The 10,872-nt window shown below is 40.5% G+C and overlaps 1 pseudogene; it reads left to right on the top strand.

The window, feature by feature from the left end:
* The first annotated feature begins 6,783 nt into the window (after nucleotides 1-6,783).
* On the top strand, nucleotides 6,784-9,113 carry LOC116742239 (annotated as a pseudogene).
* Nucleotides 9,114-10,872: the final 1,759 nt, after the last annotated feature.

Here is a 10,872-nt window from a genome sequence, read left to right as displayed (position 1 = left end):
ATCAATATCAGATTGGTAAGACATAGCATAGTAAACCCATACTATGGAATAAAATGCACTCACTGAAAAAATAAGTTCAGTAGACTTGTAGTGAGATAATATTCACTATATATCACTGAGAAAAAGTGGATAGAAATACCATCTTTAGAGACATTAAAGTCCCATTCAACCTTTCACATTTCAAATTGACCAAAAATAGTGACATAGTAAATAAATGAAAAGACTTAACTATTTATCATTTTTTCTATATGAATTTTACCTCAAAGTAACCAAAAAGATGATGAGGGAAATTTTCTTCACATGAGAAGTAAATTAATAAGTAAAGATAAAATAAGATAAAAATATAGTAAATAAAATTTTAAAAACAAATATGTAGAATAAAGTAAAAATATTACTGTTTTGCAACTCCTAATGAATGGAGCTGGGCAATGATTAAAGACCACTAACATCACAAAAAGCAGCAACCAGGCACTATGTGCCTTCTGATGGAAGAACGTACCACCACCAGTGAAATAGTTCTGCTTGAAAAGAAAAATTGAACCTGAATCTGATCAAGCATTTCTATCTAATTACCAAATTACAGGAAATAGAGGACAGAGAAACATTTTAAACCAGACCACAGGGATGCAATCAGCAAAGTACAGACTGTGGGAAACTATAAACAAACAATTTGATTTCTTCAACAAACAAATTGAGAGGGAAAAAATACCAAGATATGAAGGAGGAATGTATAGCTTAAAATAAGTGTGGGAAGCACAAAATCCAGTCACAATGCTTGAATCCAGAAAACTGTTAAAAAAAAAGAAAAAATTATGAGGCAATTGGAAATTTGAACACTGACTGGGGGATATTTGATATTGAATAATTATTGCTAGTTTTATTTAGTTGAAATACTAATATTATGTTTTCAGGGTCCTACATTTTAGACATATACACTGAAATCATTATAAATAACATTTTGTAATGTCTAGGATTTACTTAAAAAGAATCTAGAAATGGGGTACATATTGAGGTAAGGATGAAACAAAACCAGCTGTGAGTTGGTAGTTATTGAAGCTGGGTGTTAGGGAAAAAAAAAAAAAAAAAAAAAGGATGTTTATGGTACTATTCTATATGCTTCTCGAAATGTTCAGATTTTTAAAATAATACCACAGCTTAAAATAGGAATATAGAAAATTCAAAAAATAAAAACGACATGGTTGTACTAGTGCAAATATTTTCCTTTCAAATACCTTTGGTGCACTTACAAAATTAATCATTTTGAAGGTACAAAGATGATCTTTTTTTTTTTTTTTTTTACAACTTTATTGGAGTGTAATTGCTTTAAAATGGTGTGTTAGTTTCTGCTTTATAACAAAGCGAATCAGTTATACATATACATATGTTCCCATATCTCTTCCCTCTTACATCTCCCTCCCTCCCACCCTCCCTATCCCACCCCTCCAGGCGGTCACAAAGCACTGAGCTGATCTCCCTGTGCCATGCGGCTGCTTCCCACTAGCTATCTACCTTACGTTTGGTAGTGTATATATGTCCATGCCTCTCTCTCGCTTTGTCACAGCTCACTCTTCCCCCTCCCCATATCCTCAAGTCCATTCTCTAGTAGGTCTGTGTCTTTATTCCTGTCTTACCCCTAGGTTCTTCATGACATTTTTTTTCTTAAATTCCATATATATGTGTTAGCATACGGTATTTGTCTTTCTCTTTCTGAGTTACTTCACTCTGTATGACAAACTCTAGGTCTATCCACCTCATTACAAATAGCTCAATTTCATCTCTTTTTATGGCTGAGTAATATTCCATTGTATATATGTGCCACATCTTCTTTATCCATTCATCCGATGATGGACACTTCAGTTGTTTCCATCTCCGGGCTATTATAAATAGAGCAGCAATGAACATTTTGGTACATGACTCTTTGAATTACGGTTTTCTCAGGGTATATGCCCAGTAGTGGGATTGCTGGGTCATATGGTAGTTCTATTTGTAGTTTTTTAAGGAACCTCCAAACTGTTCTCCATAGTGGCTGTATCAATTTACATTCCCACCAGCAGTGCAAGAGGGTTCCCTCCTTTTCTCCACACCCTCTCCAGCATTAATTGTTTCTAGATTTTTTGATGATGGCCATTCTGACTGCTGTGAGATGATATCTCATTGTAGTTTTGATTTGCATTTCTCTAATGATTAATGAAGTTGAGCATTCTTTCATGCGTTTTTTGGCAGTCTGTATATCTTCTTTGGAGAAATGTCTATTTAGGTCTTCTGCCCATTAATTCAAAAAAAGAAACTATTTCACAAGCACTATTCACTGGCAATAATACAATATTACAAGAAATTAATATCATTGGGGAAAATGTCATTTTTTTCCCAAATTAATTAACAGATTTGACCATTTCAATGAGATTTTTATTGAGAGAAGCCTTTAGAAAATTCCTCTATATTTCATCCCGAATTAAAGTTTAAAAATAGTAACAAATGCAATTGTGAAAAATGAGAGAAAAAGAGGGTTGCTTCCAACAATTATGTAATAAAACTAAAATATTATGTAACTGGCATAAGGTTGACAGATCAGTGATATAGAATAGATAACCTCAAAATAGACCTTAGTGTAGAGAAGGATTTAATTTTTTTTGTTGTTGTTGTTGCGGTACGCGGTCCTCTCACTGTTGCGGACTCTCCCGTTGCGGAGCACAGGCTCCAGACGCGCAGGCTCAGCGGCCATGGCTCACGGGCCCAGCCGCCCCGCGGCATGTGGGATCTTCCCGGACCGGGGCACGAACCCACGTCCCCTGCATCGGCAGGTGGACTCTCAACCACTGTGCCACCAAGGAAGCCCTCTTCCTGATTTTTTTCCAGATTTTCCAAAGCTTTCATCTCCCAGATTTTCCATAGTAATGGTCAAAATAGTTGGCTGCTCACTGTACAAAGAGAAGAGTCAAGGCTTGAGACAGTATAGGTTCTGATATGTGAGTTCATGCCGATTTCCTCCATGCCTCCTGATTGAATGCTGGGAGTAAGTGCCAGCTCACAGCTGATCAATTTCTTTCCTCCTGTCATTGAAAATGTTTAAAATTTACATTTCTCTCAAGAATCCTAAACTCATCTTCTCAAATAAACAGAGGGAAAGTGCTCTTCCTTCTTCACTGATTCCTAATCTAAATGCAGTTTATAGCTTGCTATATACCAGACCTGCTATATACTATCCATGGAATATAGAGGAGTATAACATAGGCTTTATCACTTGCATATTAAACTCACTGCTTTGAATATGTTTTATAAGTCAAGGTGCTCTGTTCGTATAGAGCCCAGCATCATGCAGATACACAGCACAGTCAATGCTTCCTTAAACAGTCAGTGCTTTCAAATCCACACAGGCTTTGGGAAATCATGTAGTGAAGTCTTTGTGAATATTTCCGGGAAACCAGGTATCTTTTCTTAGCTTTGAGAATGGGGGGAATATTTAGTGGCATAAAAACAATATTGATTTCCGCAGGATCTCTGCAGCATTTCTTTAGCCTTGTTATAAACCAGGCACCCAGAAGTGGGTTCCATGATGCATTGTAGCATGTCACATTCCTTCCAAAAGTACTCCACACAGACAGTTGCTTTCACTGAACAAAATCATTCTGGGAACATGCTAAATTAGTTCATTCTCCTGTATTATCTTCACCTTCTATGATTCAAGAGGGATGGAGGGGGCTTCCCTGGTGGCACAGTGGTTGAGAGTCCGCCTGCCGATGCAGGGGACACGGGTTCGTGCCCCGGTCCGGGAAGATCCCACGTGCCGCCGAGCGGCTGGGCCTGTGAGCCGTGGCCGCTAAGCCTGCGCGTCCTGAGCCTGTGCTCCGCAACAGGAGAGGCCACAACAGTGAGAGGCCCGCGTACCGCAAAAAAAAAAAAAAATTTAAAAAGAGGGATGGAAGGAGGATAGAGAGATGGGGAGAGAAAGGAAGGAAAGAAGAAGGGAAGGAAGGAAGGAAGGAAAGAAGGAAGGGAGGGAGAAAGAGAAGGAGGAGAGGGGAAGGAGAGAAGGGAAGGGGGAGGGGGAGAGAAGGGAAGGGGGAGGGGGAGAGAAGGGAAGAAAACAAATTGCCGTCCAATAGGTTAATAAGAACTGCTTGATTTCAAATCTGAAGACAAGACTACTTCTCTAATGTTTGAATACCTCACTGTACAATGGGAATAGTAATAGATTGAAGGCATGCAAAGTTCTAGTGTAGTGCTTGGCATATAATAAGCGGAAATAAATGTGTTATCTCTTTGCACCTCCTCAGATTCTTCTGAGGCTCAGCCACTTACTCTGACACAGTCACAACCATCCAACTCAGCTTATGCTCTGGTGATCCCTTGTCTAGAGCCAACCAATCTGACCAGACACAAACCTGGAATCTGTGGTTTTTCTCACCACGTCCAGACTTGAATGTAACAGCACACTGAGGAGTATAAAATCTAGGTTCTGAGCAGCTGTCTAATGGGTAAGTGTGTTGGTTGGGGTGGCTGTTTTAATGGAAGAAATTTGACCAATAAGAAAGAAGAGAGAGGAGATGCAGACATCAGTCAGATAAAGTCTGTCTCCCTCTTTTCCTCCCACCTGCTGTTCTAAGGCACTTTCACCAAGTTGTCTGATCAGAGATACCAAAGTGACCAAGTGGATGCACCTCAAAAGCCACTGTCTTTGTCTCTTTTAGGTTTATCCTAAAGCAGAAGCCAGCGAGGTAACACTTCACCTACTGTTGCTTCCCATCCTTAGCAACTTCACTTCCCCCTTTCTTACTTTCACTACCCTGAAAATTGTACCCCACAAATAAAGCATCACCTCTCAATCCTTGACTCAGGCTCTGTTTTCTATGGACAGTTGAATATGACTATTTTTATTAATAAAATAGTTCTACCATTTACACTCCCATGCCCAGCCCTCAACAGTTGGTCAGGCCATCTTTATTTTTAACTGTACTTAAACCAGTTAAAGTCCTATAAAATATCTGCCATGTCATGAATCTAGTGCTTCTTGGGGCATTATGCTAGAATCCCACCCACATATTAATATCAAAGAAAAAAAAAAGCTTTCTTGTACTTCAAAATGTTTCATTTAGGAGATGCAAAATTCACACTTTCCCTGTCTTTTCCAGATGTGATTAACTACCCCTACTAATCCCTTTTGCTCTTTTAGACATGTTTTTCAAAGCCCTTTACTAACTCCCACCTTCAAGTCCTAGCCGCTGCCAAAAATAACACCCCTGCCCACCTCTGCCAGCTACCTCCTTCCCATCATTCAGTCAGGCTCTGAGATAAGACCTATTCCAGAGGGCCTCGCCTGCCTAAAATGGTAGGGATTATGTAATCACTACCCATGCTGCCCCTAACACTAATTTATACTTTTCCTTTATGTAATATACATATCACATATGTCCCTGCTCCAGTGTTTTATGTATTGATTCCAGTAAAATACAAAACATTTTTGTAGTTTCTATGAGTTATACTTAGATACCTTCCATGATGGCCAGCACTGGAGCTACCAAGACCTTGATAATAGAGGGAAAAAGCAGCCTTCTGGAAAGACTCTCCAGATACTATGATTAAAATTCAGTGCATAAAAGCTAAACAATTGTAATTCTTTCATTAATGACCATCTTGAAATATCACTTTTCTATTAGACAGAATTCTGACAGACTGAGTAGAGATCAAACACAGTGCAGGCTCTACCACTTACCAGCTCCTTCCTGACAGAAGGCAAATCACTCAACATTTCTCAGCCTCAGTTTCCTCCTTTGCAAATAGAGATGATTGTATGTACTTATGCACCTGCTGTGAGGAAAAAGTATACCTTAAATTTAAAGCACTTGGGGACTTCCTTGGCAGTCCAGTGGTTGGGACTTTGCCTTCCAATGTATGGGTTGTGGGTTCGATCCCTGGTCGCGGAGCTAGGATCCCACACGCCTTGTGGCCAAAAAAAAAAAAAAAAAAAAAAAAAGAAACAATATTGTAACAGATTCAATAAAGACTTTAAAAATGGTCCACATCAAAAAAAATCTTTAAAAAAAATGTAAAGCACTTGGCAGTCATTATTAGTGGTATGAGTGGTAATAGTAGCATTTTCAGAAACCTCCCAATTTCTTAACTATCACTAAAAATTATAATGGCTTCATCTCAATGAAATATTCTAATAAACATCCTATTCATCATTTGAATTTAGACTGTGCTGTTTTTAAGTTTACGGACTTGTATCTTGTTTATTTTGCTATGTTTTTTTGAATTGATTCTGTATTTAATGAATTAGATAGTACTTGAAAGTTTCCCTTATTTTAGGCTGGCTCTGAATCTAAGACCACACTGCAATGGACGAGTTCCTTATCTGTTGGATAATTATTCTTACCAACTAATGGACTTTGACAGCTCCGTAAGACAGCTAAGTATAAAATGCTAGATTTTAAGAATCCATGAAGAGAACTTCCCTGGTGGTACAGTGGTTAAGAATCTGCCTCCCAATGCAGGGGACACGGTTCGAGCCCTGGTCTGGGAAGATCCCACGTGCCGCAGAGCAGCTAAGCCTGCGCGCCACAACTACTGAGCCTGCGCTCTAGAGCCCATGAGTCACAACTACTGAAGCCCGCACACCTAGAGCCCGTGCTCCGCAACAAAGAGAAGCCACCGCAATGAGAAGCCCACGCACCGCAACGAAGAGTAGCCCCCACTCACCGCAACTAGAGAAAGCCCGCGCGCAGCAACGAAGACCCAACGCAGCCAAAAATTAATTAATTAATTAAAAAAGAGGCCTCCCACGTCATGTCGGCCCAGGGCAACTGCGAGTTCCTGGTGCAGCGAGCCCGCGAGCTGGTGCAGCAGGACCTATGGGCTGCCAAGGCTTGGCTGATCACGGCCTGCAGCCTCTACCCTGCCGACTTCAACAACCAGGTTTATTTGAAACTCTTCCTGGTCGGGTCCAGTGTGAAATGTTACTACAGGTTACGGAACAATGCTTCAACACTTTGGAACGATCAGAAATGTTGCTTCTACTTTTGAGACGATTCCCTGAAACAGTGGTACAGCATGGAGTCAGCCTTGGGGAGGCACTGTTGGAGGCTGAGACTATTGAAGAGCAAGAATCTCCTGTTAACTGTTTTAGAAAATTATTTGTGTGTGATGTCCTTCCTCTGATAATTAACAACCATGACATTCTGTTGTCTGCCAATTTGGTGTATAAGTACTTGAACAAAGCCGCTGAATTTAATATCAATGATGTCACTAGATCTACTCAAATAGAGAGTCAGCATCAAGGTGCCCAAGAAACGTCTGATTTAATGTCACCGAACAAACGTAGCTCTCAGAAGTACATAACAGAGGGGCTGACTGAAAAATCATCCCAGATCGTGGACCCTTGGGAGAGGTTGTTTAAGATTTTGAATGTTGTTGGAATGAGATGTCACTGGCAGATGGATAAAGGAAGACGAAGCTACGGTGATATTTTGCATAGAATGAAGGATCTCTGCATATACATGAACAACTTTGATAACGAAGCTCATGCGAAATATAAAAACCAAAGTGGTTTATTCCGCTGTGTTGGTCTTCTTTAAGAATGCATTTCAGTATGTCAACAGCATACAGCAGTCTCTGTTCCAAGGTCCTAATGCCCCTAGCCAAGTTCCACTGGTTCTTCTGGAAGACATATCAAATGTATATGGTGATGTAGAAATTGATCGCAATAAACACATACATAAAAAGAGGAAACTAGCTGAGAGGAGAGAAAAACGCATGAGTTCGGACGATGAAGACTGTTCAGCAAAAGGAAGGAATCGTCACATTGCTGCCAATAAGGCAGAACTTGCGAACTCAATCGAGGTGTTGGAAAGCTTTAAGCTGGCCAGAGAGAGCTGGGAGCTGCTCTATTCCCTGGAATTCCTTGACAAGGAATTTACAAGAATTTGTTTGGCGTGGAAGACGGATACTTAGCTTTGGTTGAGAATCTTCCTCAATGATATGATCATCTATCAGGGTCAATATAAAAAGGCCATAGCGAGCCTGCACCACTTGGCAGCTCTCCAGCTGACACTCATCCAGCTGGCAACCTTCCACTTTGCCCTGGGGGAGTACAGAATGACCTGTGAGAAAGTCCTTGTTTGATTGATTGATTGATTGATTGATTGATTTTTGGCTGTGTTGGGTCTTCGTTTCTGTGCGTGGGCTTTCTCTAGTTGCGGCGAGCGGGGGCCACTCTTCATCTTGGTGCGTGGGCCTCTCACTCTTACGGCCTCTCTTGTTGCGGAGCACAAGCTCCAGACGCGCAGGCTCAGTAGTTGTGGCTCACGGGCCTAGTTGCTCCGCGGCATGTGGGATCTTCCCAGACCAGGGCTCAAACCCGTGTCCCCTGCATTGGCAGGCAGACTCTCAACCACTGCACCACCAGGGAAGCCCCAAGTCCTTGATTTGATGTGCTACATGGACCTCCCCATCCAGGACGGAGGCAAGTCACAGGAAGAAGCCTCAAAAATAAAGCCCAAGTTTAGAAAAGGTTCATATCTGAAGCTTCTGCCTTGTACCAGCAAGGCTATCATGCCCTATTGCCTGCACTTAATGTTAGCTTGTTTTCAGCTTAGAGCCTTCTCAGACAGCAGAGACGACATGGTGCTGGGGCATGTGATCGTGCTGCTTCAGCAGGAGTGGCCGTGGGGAGAGACCCCCTTTTCTTGAAAGCCGTCAATAAGATTTGCCAGTAAGGAAACTTCCAATATGAGAATTTTTTCAATTATGTTACAAATATCAACATGCTGGAGGAATTCGCCTACCTGAGAACTCAGGAAGGTGGGAAGATCCATCTGGAACTACAGCCCAATCAAGGAATGCTGAGCAAGCACCACATGGTCACCCGGGGCATCACCAAGGGCGTGAAGGAGTCCTTCCACCTGGCCATGGAGTGCCAGGTGTCCCGCTGTGGGAAGAAATTGATGCTGGTGCTGTACAGGTTCTGTGTCAACGAGAAGATCTTACTGCTCCAGACTCTGGCCTCAACGGCCCTCCCGCCAGAGGCAGCCCACAGTCGCAGGGCTCTGGGGAGACATAAAGCGCGGCTGAGCGTTGCGTCATCGCTCTTCAAAAGAAGAAGACCATCGGTGTTTTAACTCATTGGTTGCTTAGAAGTAGTTCCCAACAGTCCAAGAAGCTATTTCCATTTTTGTCATATTTTGTAATTTTTGTAAAACAAAAGAACCTGTTTTGTAAGTAAAATCATCCTAAATTTGAAAAAAAAAAAAAAGAATCCATGAAGAAATAAATTGTATTTGTTTGTTCCCAAATCAGGCAAAAAATTTTGTACAGAGCCTGTCTGGCACATACATGAATGACTGAATAAATAAAAGAATAAATGAGCAATTGAACAAAATTTATCCTAAGTGTAAGGGGAACCAGTTTGTGCTTACCTCCATTATTAATTATTTGTGATTTAGAGTATCTTCCAAATCCATTTTTGAAACAAACTCTAAGGACACCAAAGTGTCAGTCAAAAAGATTGATTGTCCCCCAGACTCCTGGTTGATTGATACTTATCTTTGCAATTTTTATTCACTGATCATAGCTTTAGATTCAGTGGAAAGGAAAAAGCTGTGAAGCACTCTGAATTGACCCCAAATTAAAACTTTTATTTGGCTTTTATTCAGGAATGCAGAGAATGAAAAACCCTGGCTCTTCTCTGAAGCTTTCCCTGACACATACACTCCCACCCACTCCCCCATTCATCACACCTCTGGCTTACTCTTATCTTTGCATGTATTATAAAGCAGAACAAATACTTGTTACATGTTCTGTGAGCAGCTGGAGGCCAGGAACCAACAATGGATCCATTTCTTTCTCCCTAGTGCCTGGGATATATATTGAATTTTGGGGGTGGGGGGAGATTGACTGGGTCCTCAATAAACATAGAACTATTGAAACGATCAAGCTTGTGATCTATCTTCTACTACTAATTCCACCTGCTTCTTGATGAAAGCTCAGTAAGCTTACTGCAGGGTGGATGTGAACAGTAATTAAGCATGATGGCAACTGTTGAGCCCTTAAGCTCTACCCATCTCCAAATTAACATGTAGATCACTTATTAACACTTATGGGACAGTCTAAGAGACGAAGACTGCCTGGAACTCAATCTTCAAAATGTTCCCAAGGTCCACCTCCTTCATGAAGCCCTCGTAGACCAACCCAACCACTTTACTCCTATCTAAATGCTTAGCATGGAATCTTTACATATTTATGAAACAAGAAGGTTATTATTAAACAAATATAAAATAAGCAAACACATTTATTGTTTATATCATCTTTTAGATGTTTAATTATATGCTGTCTTATGGTGACTTTTTTCATTATTATAACTTCTTGAAATATCTGGGTTTTTTTTAATCTTATGATTAACTGTTGATGTATTAGGATGGCCATTGCTAACTACCGGATAACTGTGGGGATAAGAACCCTATCTCCTCTTACTATGTTTCCCTGCCTAGTGTCAGCGCAAAGCCTTGCATATATTGAGAGCTGGTGTTAAATGCATGTTTGTTGAAATAAAAACATGCATGAGAAATCTCTCTTTTTTAGTAATTCACATCGAATGGAAGAAACAGCTGTAATGAAGAATTTTACATTCTTTCCCAAATTCTATTTCTATAGATAATACAAAGTAAAGAGATGTTTGACTCTTGCTCTTAGGTTAGCAAATCAAATCGAAATTATTGTCAAATCCTTTGAAGATTCACTTAAGTAATATTGCTGAAGTTTTCTCAGTGAAGGGAAAAATGTTCAAGATAATAATAATGCATTAATAGTTGTTGTGTCCTTGCTATGGATCGGTACTTTATTAGTGTCTCATAGTTCTCCTAACAACTCTATGAGATAGCT

The sequence above is a fragment of the Phocoena sinus genome, chromosome 17 (genome assembly GCF_008692025.1).
Source record: "Phocoena sinus isolate mPhoSin1 chromosome 17, mPhoSin1.pri, whole genome shotgun sequence".
NCBI lineage: Eukaryota > Metazoa > Chordata > Mammalia > Artiodactyla > Phocoenidae > Phocoena > Phocoena sinus.
Note: the sequence above shows the minus strand (reverse complement) of the source record. Positions and strands in the feature narration are given on the sequence as shown.